Here is a 17578-nt window from a genome sequence, read left to right on the forward strand (position 1 = left end):
TTGACATGCTTTTTTTCTGGATTTTGTTGTTATTCTGTCTCTCACTGTTCAAATAAACTTACCATTAAAATTATAGACTGATAATTTCTTTGTCAGTGGGCAAACGTGCAAAATCAGCAGGGGATCAAATACTTTTTTCCCTCACTGTATATATAAATAAATAGTGCATATTTAGTGTATTATTGAGTGCATGTTTACGTGCTCTAACCCAAAAATCTCGATTATGGACTCAAAAAACGGCTGGGAGACTTCTCACTCAGACCCGTAGCAAGACGATATCGCCCCAATATTCAAATTGTTCAAATATCCCCCGAACGAGTCCAGGATCAATTTAAAGATCATACTCGGCATTCTGAAGGTCCTCCGTGGTCTGACAATGATCACGTTGCCATGTTTACGCTTCTTACAAATATTTTTGCCCCGTTGAATCGATCACCAAACCCAAGTGACGGTAATGTTACGGTAAAAAAAATCTCAGTGGGTGACCTCTGGGCAGAGCATGACCTTGCAAACAGACGACCAATCGAGTGAAATAAACATGGGAAACGCACCTCGATGAACAGGCTGACTTCCCTGTGTGTTTGGACAAACTCATTCATCACAGGCAAAACGAACATGTCCCGAATGCCCACGTCCTTCAGGAACTGCATCTGGAGGTGTTGGCACACCAATTGCATCACCTAGCAAAAGAGGAAAACAGCAGGAACGACGTGAATACATCATCGCCATGCAGCAGTCTACGCCCGTCAATTTCTCACAGCGGTAGTAAGGTCCTTAGGTGTCTGGGAGCACAAGGCAGGTGCAGGTGGGTGAGTCATAATTTCCATCCCTGACGCCAAAACTTATTTCAGGCTGTGCAAGAGATAATGACATGGGTTAATTGTCACACAAGCCAATTAGAAAGCTGCCATGCTGTTAATGGTTAGTAAACTGAACTCACAGACCAGAGGTCGCTAAATGGGCACACCACAGTTAGCTGATCGGCAAGTCACGTGTGATGCAGCAAAGTGTGGCTTTCAGCCGGCTCTTCCAACACATCTGGTCAACGTGGAAAAGTAGAATATGGGACCTTCCTGGTGTAGACTAATCAGTTTCAAAGACAATGCATATATTATCAGAGCATGTTTGCATGTTCACCACAAGTACGTGTGGTTAATGCAGACAGGATTCCTTGAATGAGGATTCTGTTTGGTGTTTTAACATCTTGACACCTGTTGTATTGCCAGAAAGGGTAAAACCTATTGTTATATGGAAAAGTAGACCAAATACTCGTAAAGAATTCGCTCTCATGAAAGTCTTTTCACCAGCGGTGGTGTGACCAAGCAATTGCAGAGCTGCACTTTTATATGTCAGGTCAGAGCCAGATACACATTGGAGGATAAACATCCCACGGTGGCTGGGCAATTGTTGTGCAATAATGTCAGGTCAAACTTACTTAGGATATTTACAGGTGCGTTTTATTCATGCCGTATATATTAATGCACACACTGTGTAGTAGTGGTATTATTATTAAACTCACCTTTAATGACGATGACCATAAACATGATTAAGAGTGTGACTATTAAAGAATGTGCGACTGTACGATGTGGACGTAGCGGAGGGGCCCCCCACGGTGAGCGGTGACGCAACGCGCGCAGTGGCCCGCGTCACGTGGTTGGCACCTCACGTGCACAGAGCGAGGCAGGCAGAGCCAGAGGGGGGCGGCGTTGCCTAGGCGACGTTGGCGTCCTCGCGGTCTACTCCACGGTCAAGCTGCGTGTCACTTGGTGACCCCCCCACCGCCTCTTACTGGACACCTGTGAGTGAGAGCTTGATAGCGCTTCGGATTTTGATTCCGAGTACAGTGTGCACAGCACCTGTACGGCGAGTCCTCGTTTAACGCAGTAGATGCGTTCCTGAAAAGTGCCGCGCTAAGCGAAAACTATTTCCCCCGTAATGAATGTCCAAGCGCAGTCAGAATTGGGTTACAAACAATTTGAGGGGACGCCGCCGCGTTACCGTCTCGTCTCGCTCAACCGCGCAGCTCAAAAAAGTAGTTTGGCGGCGACCGCTCACAAGTCGCCTTATGGCGGTGCGCGTTCCCTAAATGAAGGCAACCGCGTTATAGCGTGAACACGCGGGACAGACCCAGTTGTCGTGTGCGGGTCAACTCCCTGAGATAAACTTGCTGCCGACTTAATGCGTTGTATACGCCCAGTGCTCAGCCAATTGTTGTGAGCGTCGCTCCTCTGCCCTCTGTTGTTAATGGAGGGAGACTGCACCCAACTGCCAAGTATCATCCTTCGCGAGCCTCTTCAAAACGCTCATCTTGACACCGCTGGAAGCAGCCATCGGCCTTGACCTCACCCCACAACAGTGCAAGTTTAACCGCTCAACATCAAAACACAATGATGGGGTCGCTTGCACCAATCGCACAACATCACTGCATTGACTCTCAACTGTTACTTGTGTAGAGGGGGTCACATGTGTCACCATAATTGTCCTAATCGTGCTGCGAAATATTTTCCTTGCCATATTACCTGTGACAAACAGAATGAGTACAACTGGTAAGTTAAATAAAACCAGAGGTGGGCAACCTGTACTTTAAAATATTATTCATAGCAGGCAATTTGAATACGACTTATAGAAACACCGATGCAGCTATACACAGGCCAGATTGTCCGGATATTCGGTTGACACTAATAGGGTTTATTTGCCAGTATTGTAGATTATTTGAATTACATTTGTTTGGGCGTCAGGGTGGTGCAGTGGTCACGCCCGTGCATGGCATCTTCTGAAGGAGTGCCTGGTTTCACTTTCCTAATTCTGGTCCCTTTCTCTGCAAGGGTTTACTCCCATAGCAAAACAACAACAAACACATACAATGTAACTGGTACTAGCCAAACATCTGGGATTGTTTTTGTTATGCTGCCTTGCCCAAAATGGCATTTGGTGATAAAAAAGATTTGGCAGGAATTGATGCACTAATGCAATTTGAACTGTTATATATTTTTTATTTCATTACTTGCTTAGCGTTCATATTCTTGGTTCTTTCGGTAAAGTCACGTAAATAGAAAACAAGAAATAAAATTCAAATTAAATAAAAAAAACAAATACAAAATAAATTGAAAATAATAAAAGCAAAAAACTCAGGACGTTTCAATCGCAACACAAGCGGTATTTATTTTATTGTTTTTGTTTGTTGTTTACGTGACTTTACCGAAAGAACCAAGAATATGAATTCCTGCAGTCACGAAAGTTAAATCAAAATTTGCTTCGCGTTCCTTTACTTTGCCCTCCTATCTGTTTGTATTGTTGTTTGTTGTTGTAACTTTCTGACTCGCCCCGACTGGACATCTGTGAAAAAAGAGCTTAATAGCTCATCAGATTCGTCCAGCCTAATTAAAGATTCTGATTCGGACATTAACTGACCCAGTTTTCGCGTGGAGATCACGGCCAGGATGTGGAACAAAGGGACCACCGGTCACACTCACGTGGAATGCCTAGGGCATTGCACAGCATTTAAATGGACTAGTTTTGTGAGATTGAGTGGTGGCTTAGGGAAGGCCTTTATTCAACAATGTATATCATGGCCGATAAGAATTTTTATAGTCATACACCATAGCCCACGATTTCCTGCACCGTTCATTCACTTGAGGAGACTGCGCATGGTGGAGATGGATGACCCTCGGTATCCTGTCCCAAAGTGATTCCAGTGGTTCAGGTAGTGGAAGAGTTGCTAGAGCTTCTGGCTCTTGCCGAAGCATTGTGACTTTGGGATGAGAGCGTGGTAGGATGAGTGAAGCGTGGTAGGATGAGTGAAGCGTGAAGCTAAAGCTCCTGGAACATCCTGTACCCAAACAACACCAAACATTCAAAATCTTACAATGCTGCTGTTCCAGCACGAACAACATAACAATGAACAACATTTTCACAAATTCAACGTAATGCAGGAAATTGAGTGGCTTGAGGTTAATTTCAATGTCAGAGCACCGAGCCAATGCCATTGAGGTCCTCCGTTCAAAATTCAGTGAGCCATCTATCAACAAACGTTCCTGCGAATTGAGGGCAGGAATGCTGTGGTCTCAACTTGGTCACCAATGGCTGCACAGTAAACATCATGTCAAATGTGTTTTTGTTCACTGAAGCATATCCCAGCTCTGAGGGTTTGAATTCCATTTGACGTGTAATGAATTATCTTCAGCTTGGATTTCTGGTAAAGCACATCAGTGGCAACTTGTCTCTGAACCAGGGGTTCCTTGTTCGACAAACTGTGTTTCTGGAACATTCAAGCATCCTCAAGTGCCGTGGATAAGTAAGAGTTTTATCGTTCCACTATTGTTTTGTGCACCGTATCAGCTTTAACAGGATTTGCCCAAAAAGCCTTAGCAAGGAAGGATGAGTCTTTGTAAGTTAGCAAATAGAGAGGGTGGAGACCTCAGCATGTAGACATCTCAACCACAACTCTACCTGGTCTCTGTTATTTATTTAATGAGCCAGCCCTTGCCACACTGAGGTTATACGAATGAACCTTGCATGCCATAGACAGGGCAGTGAACGGCAGTTGCTGCTATTGTTTTGGTTGTTTGCAGTTTTTTCTTACCCAGCGATGGCAAGCTCGTACTCCGAGTGCCCATAGAAGGAGGCTGGGTCAAAGATGACGGGTCCTTCATTAATCTCTGCAGCACTCCCAGTCCATAGGTCACCGTGGAGCAGTGCCGGAACCACCTCTACGTCCCGGAAAAAATCCCCCAACCGAAGCTGCACACCACGCAAAAAACAACACCACTTTATTCATGATAACGTTGTTTTCGCGTTAGATCGCATAAATTTACATGCGTCGTACACCCACTCCAATTGCCATTAGGCAATTGCCAGAAGTCAGAACGCTTCTGGCAATTGCTTGATGATGCTGGTTGTAATCACCAGCGAAAGGTCGTACTCGTTTGAAAATGTTCTGCGTTTCCTCTCTAACACACCAGAGTGCCGAGCAATAACATAAATGGCACGTTCTGTTCATGTCAGAAACATTAATAATGGGCTGTGTTGGGTGGATGTGGGTGTACGACGCATTTACACTTACGCGATCTAAGCCAAAAAAAACTTTATCATGAATAATATTGGTCGCGAAAGCCTGCGTGTGAAACACCACTTTACCTTTAAAGTCACCTCGAAAACCCACTGCGATCAAATGGGTTTCCCATATGGCTGTGCACATGATGAGCTACACTGCTGCATGTATTAACTCTTTCCTGCTCCGAGATGACTGCAAGTTGCGGGGTGCATCCCGTTCACCGCTGAATCTCGTGTACGTCATCGGAACGTAATAGGAAGTAAAAATTAAATAACTTTATCGGTACCGAGGATCCCACAAGGCCGTGCGGAAAGGTGTGTAGCACAGTTTGGTACCAGCTATAATAGAGTGCTGTCCTGTCGCTACGGTGCTCTGCGGCGAGTACAATGTCTTTAAAAACAACGGCGCTATGCCTCTCTAAATAAAATTATCGCTGAACCGCTTGCGCGTTCCGAGATTCGGTGGTGAACGAGACCCATCCTGAAATGAGCAGTCGTCTCGGAACAGGAAAGGGTTAAGGGCGAGAGTGAAACAGCTTACTAACCTGAAGCCGAGACCAGAGCTCGCGGGTTTCCCGTTCACCGTAGTCGTTCTCTATCATGTCCAGCTGAAGCTGCAGTCGCTGCCGTGAGAAGAACGTCACCCAGTCCTCCTGCCACTCATTCAGCTGGTGGCATAAATATGGTTTTATTACGGACATTTAAAAGCATAAGCAAATAATACCTACTTTATTTGGCCAATCCTTGACCTAAAACAGTGATATTGACTCATTTTCGGAGGGGGGCCACTTTCGCGAAAAAGACATTATCAGTGAAAGAGCCATCTCACATTTGAAACCATTGGGGGGTTTGACAGCATGATGGGGTGTTTTCACTTGTGTGTATTGTCGGGGACTGCACGTCAGGGGTCGCAGTAAAAAGGACACCAGGGACTGCCACCGGCCCGCGGGCCTTGCAATGAAGAACACGGACTTAAGATGTCACCCAGAAACGTTGAATTTTACGTACAAATGGCTGGGTAATTCTTAAGACATAATTCGACACTCATGTTACGTACCGATTATCATGCTGTAGTCTTTGAACATCTCATTTTAGCCACCAATTGATATCCTCATAAAAAATTACAACAGCATTGATCCTAATGATAGGTTCTGCGCTTAATTCCCACACCTCCGTTTAGAACGGTTGGCTATGTACGGTGGAAAGGAAGTTCAACATACATTCATACAAGTCTGTCAAACCCGGCTGAGTGTAATTGGTAATTAGCGAATACATAACTGATTATGTGAACACTGGTTATGCAAGATCGATCTCTGAGGGAACTTCAGTGACATCTGGTGATGTCAGTTGTAACTGTGTGCCCTGTTATCAATGGTACAACTGTGTGCAATGGAAGAAAAGAAATGCATTTTTTAATTAAATATATTGTTTTATAAATTTGTGTACTTATGCAAGATAAAATGTACGCCAATCTAGTTCTTCTTAAAATGTAACCTTAAACCAATGTTACCATCATCAGTGGTTAATAGACTATTACACAAAGGACTCTCATATTTCAACGATGTAATACTAATTAGACTGACATCTGAACAACAGCTGATTTCACCGCTCCATGATAAAAATAATTTAATCAAGTAAACATTATTGCCGTTCCTATAAAACTTTGGTCACCCAGGCTGTCCTTCAACAAAAGGGTATATTAAATCTATAATATAGTTTTTTTCTGGGTTAGATCGCATAAAAATAAATGAGCCGTTAAACCTACCACCACCTAACAGCCAATTAGTAAGGTTGTCACGTAAACGGAACATGCCAATCCGCTACTAGTACAGCAAACCGAAGTGTTGGAGAGAAAATCCACAACATTTACAATCTGAGTATGACGTTTCGCCAGTAATTACAACTATCATCATTAGGTGGACAGCCAAATTCGTAGAGAAATCCTCCTGTTTAATTCTGGGAGGGATAGATGTGATGACGTCACTTGTGAGCCCTTCACGAATTGGAATGTTGTTTATGTGACAAACCTTACGAATTGGCTGTGTCGGTGGTGGCGGGTTTAACGACAAATTTATATTTCAACGATCTAACCCAAAAAAAACGATATTATGGATATTGGCCGCGAAAGCCTACGTGTTAAACGGGTATATTAAAATTTAAATGGGCTACAACCAGTTTCATGACTTTAAAGCGGAGATCACATGTGGGATGTAACCACAGCATATAGCCGTATGAAACCCACATACCCTACATCCTCCTGCCCAGGGTCCATACCTGTTGGGAGAAATTCAAGACTGAAATTTTTATCAAAATCTGTAAAGCACATGAGAACCTTAATTTAGCAGTCTCAAACTGACTGGGACCCCTGTCGTGACGGAGCAGCTGAACATTGCACAAAGTCATCAACGCATATACAGATATATACCAAGGTTGACCAACTTTCCTGACCCTACCAGCAGCATACCATAATCTTCAGATGGCCGCGGGAGTCACAAGAGATAAAGATTAGCCATACAGAAGTTGACTCGTGTCGACTGGCTGTGGAATTTTGAGTTTAGAAATCTGAGTGCCCTGGGAGTACTCATGGCCTGCCTCCGATACCAGATTGTTCTCACTTCATATAAAGTTAAATTGAAGAGATACAAATTAGCAGCGCCTCTGCAGAGCCACACTTGAACTGCCCAGGAGCCACATGCAGCTGCCAAGCGATGGTCTGACCAACCATGGTATTTTCTGTACATTATAGACTTGTAAATCTAGCGTATATAAAAAAAATAGCTGAAAACATTTATTTTAGCATTTACTGTATTGCCCTTTAATGAATGAATAGCAAAACTACATGAACTCTCTCCTAAAGCCTTCTTTTGGCTAGCAGACCTTGACATTTATCTCCTGAACATATTGCGATTATATTCTTGGTTCTTTCGGCAAAGTCACGTAGAAGGGAAATAATACAAATAAAACATAATATAATAAAATTCTCACGACATTTCGGCCACAACGCAAGCAGCCGTCCTCAGGTGAAGAAACAGAGCTGTTGGAAAGACAGCGTCTTAATGAACACTGCCCAGTGTTCACTGCCCAGTGTTCATTAAGACGCTGTCTTTCCGACAGCTCTGTTTCTTCATCTGAGGACGTCTGCTTTGCGTTGTGGCCGAAACTTCGTGAACATTTTATTATATAATGTTTTATTTGTATTATTTTATTATTTCCCTTCCACGTGACTTTACCAAAAGAACCAAGAATATGAATCCCTGCAGTCACGAAAGCTTTAAATCGAAAAATATTGCGATTAGCAAAAATATAAAGGGACGCAATGTTGAATGCTCTAAGTCTCCTTTCCAGAAGAGTTTGCCCTGATGGACTTAAATACAGATACTTTTAATATCCATAATTCATATATTACCCAACATAATTCATATTCTGAAAAGTACAGTGCACACACATGAACAATACAGTTCCCTTCATCACAAAGATGGCTAAAACAAAGAGATGAATGTGATTAGGTGTGGAAAATCATGACTGCTGGCTGGCTGGTTGTGTTCATGTATGAAATAATGACAGCATGTGTGTATCTCATTTACTAGCTCAATCGCTTGATTTTTACGATTAATAAACAGCTGTATGAAATGTGTGTTTGTTTACACATATTAATTAGATCCGATTAGCATGCCTACTCTCAGTGCGAAGGAATGTCAACATAACACATAGTTGACATGATGCTAGGGTTGGATCGGTGGGCCTAGTTTTCCAAATGTTTTACATTTTCATGATTCAATACCGATAGTTTTCTCTTCCTTGTGAAGCCTCTCTCCAATCTTCCTGTTGTGAAGGTGCATTTCAGCCAGATGCTGCCCCAACAAGCCTGAGCCCCTGTCAGAGTGTACAACACAATAGACCTGTCAAAGAAAACATTAACTTTATCATGTCAACAAACCCCAAGTAATAATTCATATGCAAACTAAACTACATCATATTTGTCCAGGTGGTCTGTGGCCGAGAACCTCGTTTGAAAATACGAATATATCAGTTCACATTCTGGTTTGGGTGACTCAAAACAATATTCTTCTGGGGTTTATACAATGAGTGTTACTTCCTGGGAAGTCAATCCTATGTAGACTATAAATGAAACCATTTTTTATTTTACCAGAGCTATTTTTCAGAACCGACCTGGCCACAAATGATAGCCTAACGAAGTGGCTTATCACATAGAAATTTATAGCAGCCAAATGCTCAAAATACTCATGTTTCTAAATGTGCAGGGAAAAACTGGAGAAACTGGAGAAAAACCTGCACGACCATGGGGAAAACATGCAAACTTCAAATATACAGCAGGCGTCAAGGTCGGGATTGAACCTACGAAGTTAAATATACCATGCGAGGTAGTTAATATCTCCTAGCCACCATGGCGCCCCATTCTCTGACTTATCCACCCACCCACCCACTCGTAAAGCCACCCACCCACTCACTCACCCTGCATCGTACTGAATCTCTAAACCAACAACTCAACCACCCACCCACTCATCCAACCTCTCACTTGCTAAACCAGCCACTCACCAACCCACCGACCCACTCATCCACCTATTCACTTAAAATAGTTCAACTACAATTGAATTATTTTAAATTCACCAGGTAAGGCCCACTGAGCTATATAGATCCTTGTCGGAAACGACGTGGCAAACAAATGATAGCTCAAAGAAGTGGCTTATCACGTGGACATTTATAGCAGCCAGAGCCTCTAAATATATATTTCTAAATATGCATGAAAAACTCGGAGGTCCCAGAGAAAAATCCATGCAACCACAGGGAGAACATGCAAACTCCAAATATACAGGCGTCACGATCCGGATCGAACCCACGATGTCCTATACAAATGGTGAGGGAGTTAACATTCCGCTACCCTGGCGCTCCACTCTGACTCAGACTCCCACCCACCCACTCAAACACCCAGCCAAGCACTCATGAACCCAATCACCCTGGCACCCACTCAATCGCAAAACCCACTCACTCATCAACACACCCAGCCACTCACTTAACCACTTACCTACGAACCCACCTGCATACCCCCCACTCACTAACTCAACGACCCACTCACTCAACACTCCACGAACCCACCCACTCACCTATTCATGCCCCAAATCACACACTGACCCATTCACCCACTTAATCTATAAATCATGCACTCACCCACCCACCTGCTCACCAGCCACTTATCTACTCACCCACCCACTCATCCTGCCACCTACTCAACCTCTAACCCACCCACGCACCGAACTACCCACCTACCCAATCACCCATCCAATAAACTACAACTAAACTATTTTGTATTTTACCAGGTAAGCCCCACAGAGCTATATAAAACATTTTAGAAGTGATCTGGTTACAACTGATACGTGAACGAAGTGGCTTATCAAGTTGACATTTAGTGCAACCAAATCTTCTAAACAAATCTTGACTCTAAATGCGGAGGGATAAATCTGGAGGACCCGGAGAAAGATCCACGAGGACACAGGCAAAACATTAAAACTCATAATATACAAGCAGCAGGGTCAGAATCGAATCCACGATTTCCTGTATACTCAGTGAGGTAGTTAATATCTCACCATAGTGGCACCCCGCTCTCTGACCCACTCACCCAATTACACACTAACTCACCCACTCAACCTCCCACATTAACTTACCCACCCACCAGTCACTCCCCCATTCACCCAACCACCCCCTCACTCACCCAACCACGCACCAACTCACCTACCCACTAACTCACCCACCCATCCTCTCCCGCACTCAGCCAGCCACCCGCTCAATCACGTGCCGACTAACTTACTCACACACTCACCGACCAATACACCCATTCACCCACTCACTTACCCACCCACAATCTCACTACCCAAGCCAACCACCCAGCCCCTCACTCACCCACTTATTCAATCACTCACTACCCCACACTCACCCAACCACTTGCTCACTTACCCATACTCCACCCAACCACTCACTCACCGACTCACCCACCCACTAACTCATGAAAATTAATTCTCAACCACTCACCCAACCACCTACGCAATCTCATACCCACTAACTCACTCACCTACCCATTTATGCACTCACGCACCCACTTACTCCCTCACTCACTCACGCACCCACCAACCAACCCACCTACCCATCTCTTCACTCACTCACCCACCCACACAGTCAATCACTCACCTACATACCTACCCACTAATACTCACCCACTCATCCAACAATGAACTCACCAACCCACCCGCCGACTCACTCACTCAGGTACTAACCCACTCAACTTCTAGCCCACACACTAACCTCCTAACCACCTACCCACACACTCACTCACTCACTCATCCACCCACCCAAACATCCACTCACCCACCCACTAATTCACCCACCCACTCACTCCCTCATCCATCCACTCACCTACTCGCCCATCCACTCACTTACTCAATGAGCCATTCACCTTCTCACCCAGTACTTACACATCAACTGACCCTGCCACCCACTCAATTTCTAACCCACCCACTCACCCAACCAGCTGTCCACTCCCTCAGCCACTCACCTACTTACCCACCCCACTTACACATCCACTTACCCTGCAATCCGCTCAATTTCTAATCCCCCACTCACCCAACCACCCACCCACTCATCTACTCACCCATTACCACGGAATTATTCACCCACCCATCAGTCAACCACCCAATAATTCAACCACTCACAAACTAAATCGCCTATTAATTAAACCACCCACTACCTCAACCACCCATTAACTTAACCACCGAGCCACTCACCCACTCAGCAAGCCACCCACTACTATATCTCTAACCCAATATCTCACTCACCCACCGCCCACTCACCTACACACGTATGCACTCACTCACACGCCACTCACTCACCTACACACTAAATTATGTTTATTTTACCAGGTGAGGCCCAATGAGCTACATAGCTCGTTTTCAAAACAACCTTCACCACAAATAAACCGACCATTAAAATTATAGACTGATCATTTCTTTGTCAGTGGGCAAACGTACAAAATCAGCAGAGGATCAAATACTTTTTTCCCTCACTGTACATTGCAGGGGTCACAAAAATATCTCCAAAATCCTGAATAAACACAAGATCCAGGTCCGATTCAACACAGTACAAAAAAATCCGTGATCTGGTTCCATCTGTAAAGGATGTGGTTCCAGACATACAGTACCCGGGCGTTTACAAACTAAAGTGCCTCTGTGGTAGCAGCTACATTGGAGAAACCATACGACATATATCGGACCCCATCCGCGAACATAAAGCAGACTTGAAACACGGTAGGACGAACTCCTCTGCCGTGGCAGATCACTGTTATAATTCAGTGGGCTTACATGACATTGACTTCTCCAAGACAGAGGTTCTTTGCAAGCCAACCGGCTACCATGAGAGATTCGTTCATGAGGCCATCCACATATACAAGCACAGAGACAATTTCAACCGAGAAGATGGATTCTGGCTTAGTAACCATTGGAAAGATGTTTTAAACCATTTCGGTTCTTAATTGATTGTATTTTATGGTGATTTTCAGACCGCAGCCCTTTCGCTGGCACTGCCTCTTAATACTTCTCACACCACGGTCAATGGTATGGTTTACAACATGTAGTATAATAATTAATAGTATAACATTGTAATGTTTAACATAACTCATAAGGCAATATATAGCATCGTAATTGCATAATTAATATACATCAGTGTGGTATATAGTTGGGTTCATAGAATAAGACATAGTGTAATATCACAAGTATAATACTTTATAATCTAAAGTATAGGGTAGTGTAAAGTAACGCATTGTATAATTCAAAAGTGGAATTTGTCTATGATGTGATGTTATACCATGTAGTTTAGATTGGAAGGTATAATATTGTATTATATAGTAGTTCAGTTTACAGCATAGTCATAAGGCAACTCAGGACACAACAGCGCACCTTGGCTGTTGCACTTGCCCCTTTTCTTGTTTCCTCTCTGCCTGTGTTCCCAGCCCCCTCCCTCCTCCTCTCCGGAGGTGATGCAGGTAACATGCAAATTCATATTTTAACTCCGCCAACACAGCTTAATAGACGCGGTCCTTGCATGTCAGCGTTCATTCAAGCTCTGTCGTCCGGACAGACCTGTCTCTTCACTTGAAGAAGGCCACTTGTGTTGTGGCCAAAATGTCGTGAGAATTTCATTGTTTTATTTTATTTTATTATTTTATTCCCATTCTACGTGACTTTACCGAAAGAACCAAGAAGATGAATCCTTGCAGTCATGAAAGCTTTAAACTGAAATTTACTTTTTATTTCACCAGGCAAGGCCCATTAAGCTATATAGATCATTTTCAGAGTAGACCTGGCTACAAATGATAGATATACGAGTGGCTTATCACAGATACATTTATTGCAGCCAAATCCTCTAAACGCATGTTGCTTCTAAATGCAGAGGGAAAACCCTGAGGATCTAGAACAAAATCCAGGCGACCACGGGTGAGAACTTGCAAACTCCAAATATACAGGCGACAGGGTCGGGAGCGAATCTACCACCTCCTGTATACTAGGCAAAATAGTGAACATCTCACCACCTTGGCGCCTCACTCTCTGACTCAACCATCCGCTCACTTACACGCTAACTTACCCACTCAACTTCCCATGTTAAATTACCCACCCAGCCGTCACTCACCCATTCACTTACTCACCCAACCCGTCACTCACCCCTCCGCTTACCCACCCACTCACTCATTAACTTGCCCACCTATCTTCTCAACCACTCACCCAGCATCCCACTCAATCTCATACCAAACTAATCTACACACACCCACACACCCACTCACTGACCCACTCACTTATGCACTCGCCCAACCACCCACTTACTCCCTCATGCACTCACCAACCCACCCACCCATCTCCTCACTCACACACCCACCCCATCAATCACCCACCCACTAACTAACACCCACACACTCACCTACTCACCCACTCACCGACCCAGCACTCACTCACCGAGCCACTCAATTGCTAACCCACCCACTCACCCACCCACCTGCCCACTCACTCACCCACCCACCTGCCCACTCACTCACCCAGTCACTAACGCACTCACTCAATGTATAACCCACCCACTACCCACCTAACCTCCTTCCCACACACTCATTCACCCAACCACATACCCACCCACACTCACCCATACACTCACCTACTCGCCCAGCTGCTCAATAATTTACCGAGCCACTCACCTAATTACCAGCCACGCACCTACTCACTCACCCACTTACACATCCACTCACCCTGCCACCCACTCCATTTCTAACCCACACACTCACCCAACCACCTCCCACTCCCTCAGCCACTCACCGACTCACCAAATCACCCACTACCCAAATAACTAATCATCCACCCACCCATCACTCAACCAAACAATAATAAAGCCACCCAATAATTAAACCACCCATTAACTCAACCACCCACTAACTCAACCAGGTTTATTTTACCAGGTCAGGCCCACTGAGCTATAAATATCGTTTTCAGAAGCACCATCGGCAAAAATTATAGCTCAAAAAGTGGCTTATCATGTATACATTTATAGCAACTAACTCCTCTAAGTACATGTTTCTAAATGTGGAGGGAAATATACAGGCATTAGGGTCAGGATCGAACCCACAACCTTCTGTATACGAGGCGAGGTAGTTAACATATCGCCACTGTGGCCCCCCACTATATGACTCTCCCACCCACTAACCCACACAGTCACCCACTCACTTAAACACCCACCGTCACATGCATCCAGGCACTGACTCACCCAGCCACTCAGTACCCATAAACCCACCTAGGCACTCACCCATGCACTTGCCCACTCACCCACCCACCCAATTATCCACACACTAAACTAAATTTTAAATATTTTTTTTATTTTATCAGGTCAGGCCCACAGCAAAATAGATATTTTTCAGAAGCCACGTGACCACAAATAACAGTTCAATGAAGTGGCTTTTCACGTAGAAGCTAAATTCTATAAATGCATGTGTCTAAATGCAGCAGGACAACCCGGAGAACTCTGATTAAATGTCACGCGACCACAGGAACAACATGCACACTCCAAATTTCCAGGCGTCAGGGTCGGGATTGAACTCACAACCTCCTGCATAAAATACGAGGAAGTTAACATCTCGCCACAATGGCACTCCACTATCTGACGTAGCCACCCACTCACCACCCACTCACAACAAACCCACTCAACCCTGACAACTACTCAATCTCTAACCCACCAACCCAACCACACAACAACCCACCTACCCATTCACCAACCCAGCCAATAAACTAAACTAATTTTATTTTACCAGGTAAGGGTCACAGAGCTATACACTGTACATCGCTTTCAGTAGTGACCTGGTTACAAATGATAGGCCAACGAAGTGGCTTATCACGTAGACATTTATTGCAGCCAAATCCTATAAATGCATGTTGATTTTATATGCAGAGGGAAAACCCGGAGGACATGGAGAAAAATCCATGCGACCAAAGGGAGAACGTGCAAACTCCAAATATACAGGCAGAAGGGTCGAGATCGAAACCACAACCTCCTGTTTTCCAGGTGAAGTGGCTCGCATCTCACCACAATGGCGCTCCACTCTCCGACTCTCCCATACATGAACCCACACACCCACCCACTCAAATACCCACCCATTAACTCAACAACCCATGAACTCAACCACCCACTAACTCAACCAGCCACTTACTCAACCAGCTACTTACTCAACCACCCACAAACTCAACCACCGAGCCACTCACACACTCACCAAGCCACTCTCTCAATCTCTAACTCACACTCATGCATCCAGCTACTCACCCATCCACTCATCCACCCACCCACACACCAACCCACTCACCCACGCACCCAGCCAATCATAAAAAAACACTGAACTAAAACGATTTTTTTTCCAGGTAAAGCCCACAGCTATATAAATATTTATCAGAAGCAATCTGCCCACAAATAACAGCTCAATGAAGTGGCTTTTCACGTAGAACGTTATAGCAGCCACATTCTATAAATGCATGTTTCTAAATACGGAGGGACAACCCGGAGAACCCGGAGAAAATTCCACCCGACCATGGGGAGAAGATGCAAACTCCAAATGTATACAGGCTTTAGGGTTGGGGGGAACCTACGAACTCCAATATACCAGGCGAGGGAGTTAACATCTCGCCACTGTGGCGCCTCATTATCTGACTCACCCACCAACTCAACTACTAAAGCCACCCACACACTCACTCACCCACTCACAAACCCACTCACTCACTAACCCACTGACTCATCAACACACCAAGCCACTCACTCAAGAACTTACCTATGCACCCACCTACACACCCACTCACTCTAAATATACAGACGTCAGGGTCGGGATCGAACCCATGACCTCGTTTATAAAAGACAAGGCAGTTAACATCTCGCCACCATGGCACTCCGCTCTCCGACTCAGCCACCTACTCACCCACCCACTCACAAACCCACCCACTGGATCTCAAACACACTCACTCACTCACCAATTTACCTACCCACTCACCCTGACACCCACTCAATCTCCAACTGACCCACCCACGCACTCAAAATCCCACCTACCCACTCAACCATCCAATAAACTGAAACTAAACATTTTTTTTTTATTTTACCAGGTAAGGCCCACAGAGGTCTATCAAGTGACCTGGTTACAAATAATAGGTCGACGAAGTGGCTTATCACGTAAACATTTATTGCATTCAAATCCTTTAAACGCATGTTGATTTGAAATGCGGAGGGAAACCCCGGCTATTTTAATGCACACAATGGACCAGAAGGACAAGCGCAAAGGGTTCGCATAATGCGCATGCATAATGTACGTTGACTCATTAATCTCTCCCCCTCTCCCCACTTTGCATCAAGAGCGCCAAAGTGTGGTCACCACATCTATGCCTCTTTATAAGGAACGAAACAGACTAACTTCTCCACAAATCTGGCTGTCGCCTGATGAAGCTAGTTGTAATTACTGGCGAAAAGTTGTACTCAGATTGTAAATGTTGTGGCTTGACTCTCCAACACACCGGTGTGCTGTACTAGTTACAAATTGGAATGTTCTGATTACGTGACAACCCTTACTAGTTGGCTGTGTCGGGTGGTGGTGGGTTTTAACGACACATTTATATATTTACGCGATCTAACCCAAAAAAAAACCCTCTATTATGGATAATATTGGTCGCGAAAGCCTACGTGTAAAATAAACCCCAAGGAATCAAAAAAATCAACGCGACCACGGAAGAAGATGAAAACTCCAAATATACAGCTTCAGGGTCGGGATCGAATTGATTACAGCCTGTATTCTGGGCGAGGGAGTTAACATCTCGCCACTGCGGCGCCTCATTATCTGACTCACCCACCCGCTCAACTACTAAAGCCACCCACACACTCACTCACCCACTCACAAACCCACTCACCCTGCCACCCACCCACTCATACAAATCGGGCATCAATACCGTTGCTTTGTATG

Source organism: Petromyzon marinus, chromosome 39 (assembly GCF_048934315.1).
Source record: "Petromyzon marinus isolate PM22_M1 ecotype Great Lakes invasive population chromosome 39, UKy_Petmar_22M1.pri1.0, whole genome shotgun sequence".
Lineage (NCBI taxonomy): Eukaryota > Metazoa > Chordata > Hyperoartia > Petromyzontiformes > Petromyzontidae > Petromyzon > Petromyzon marinus.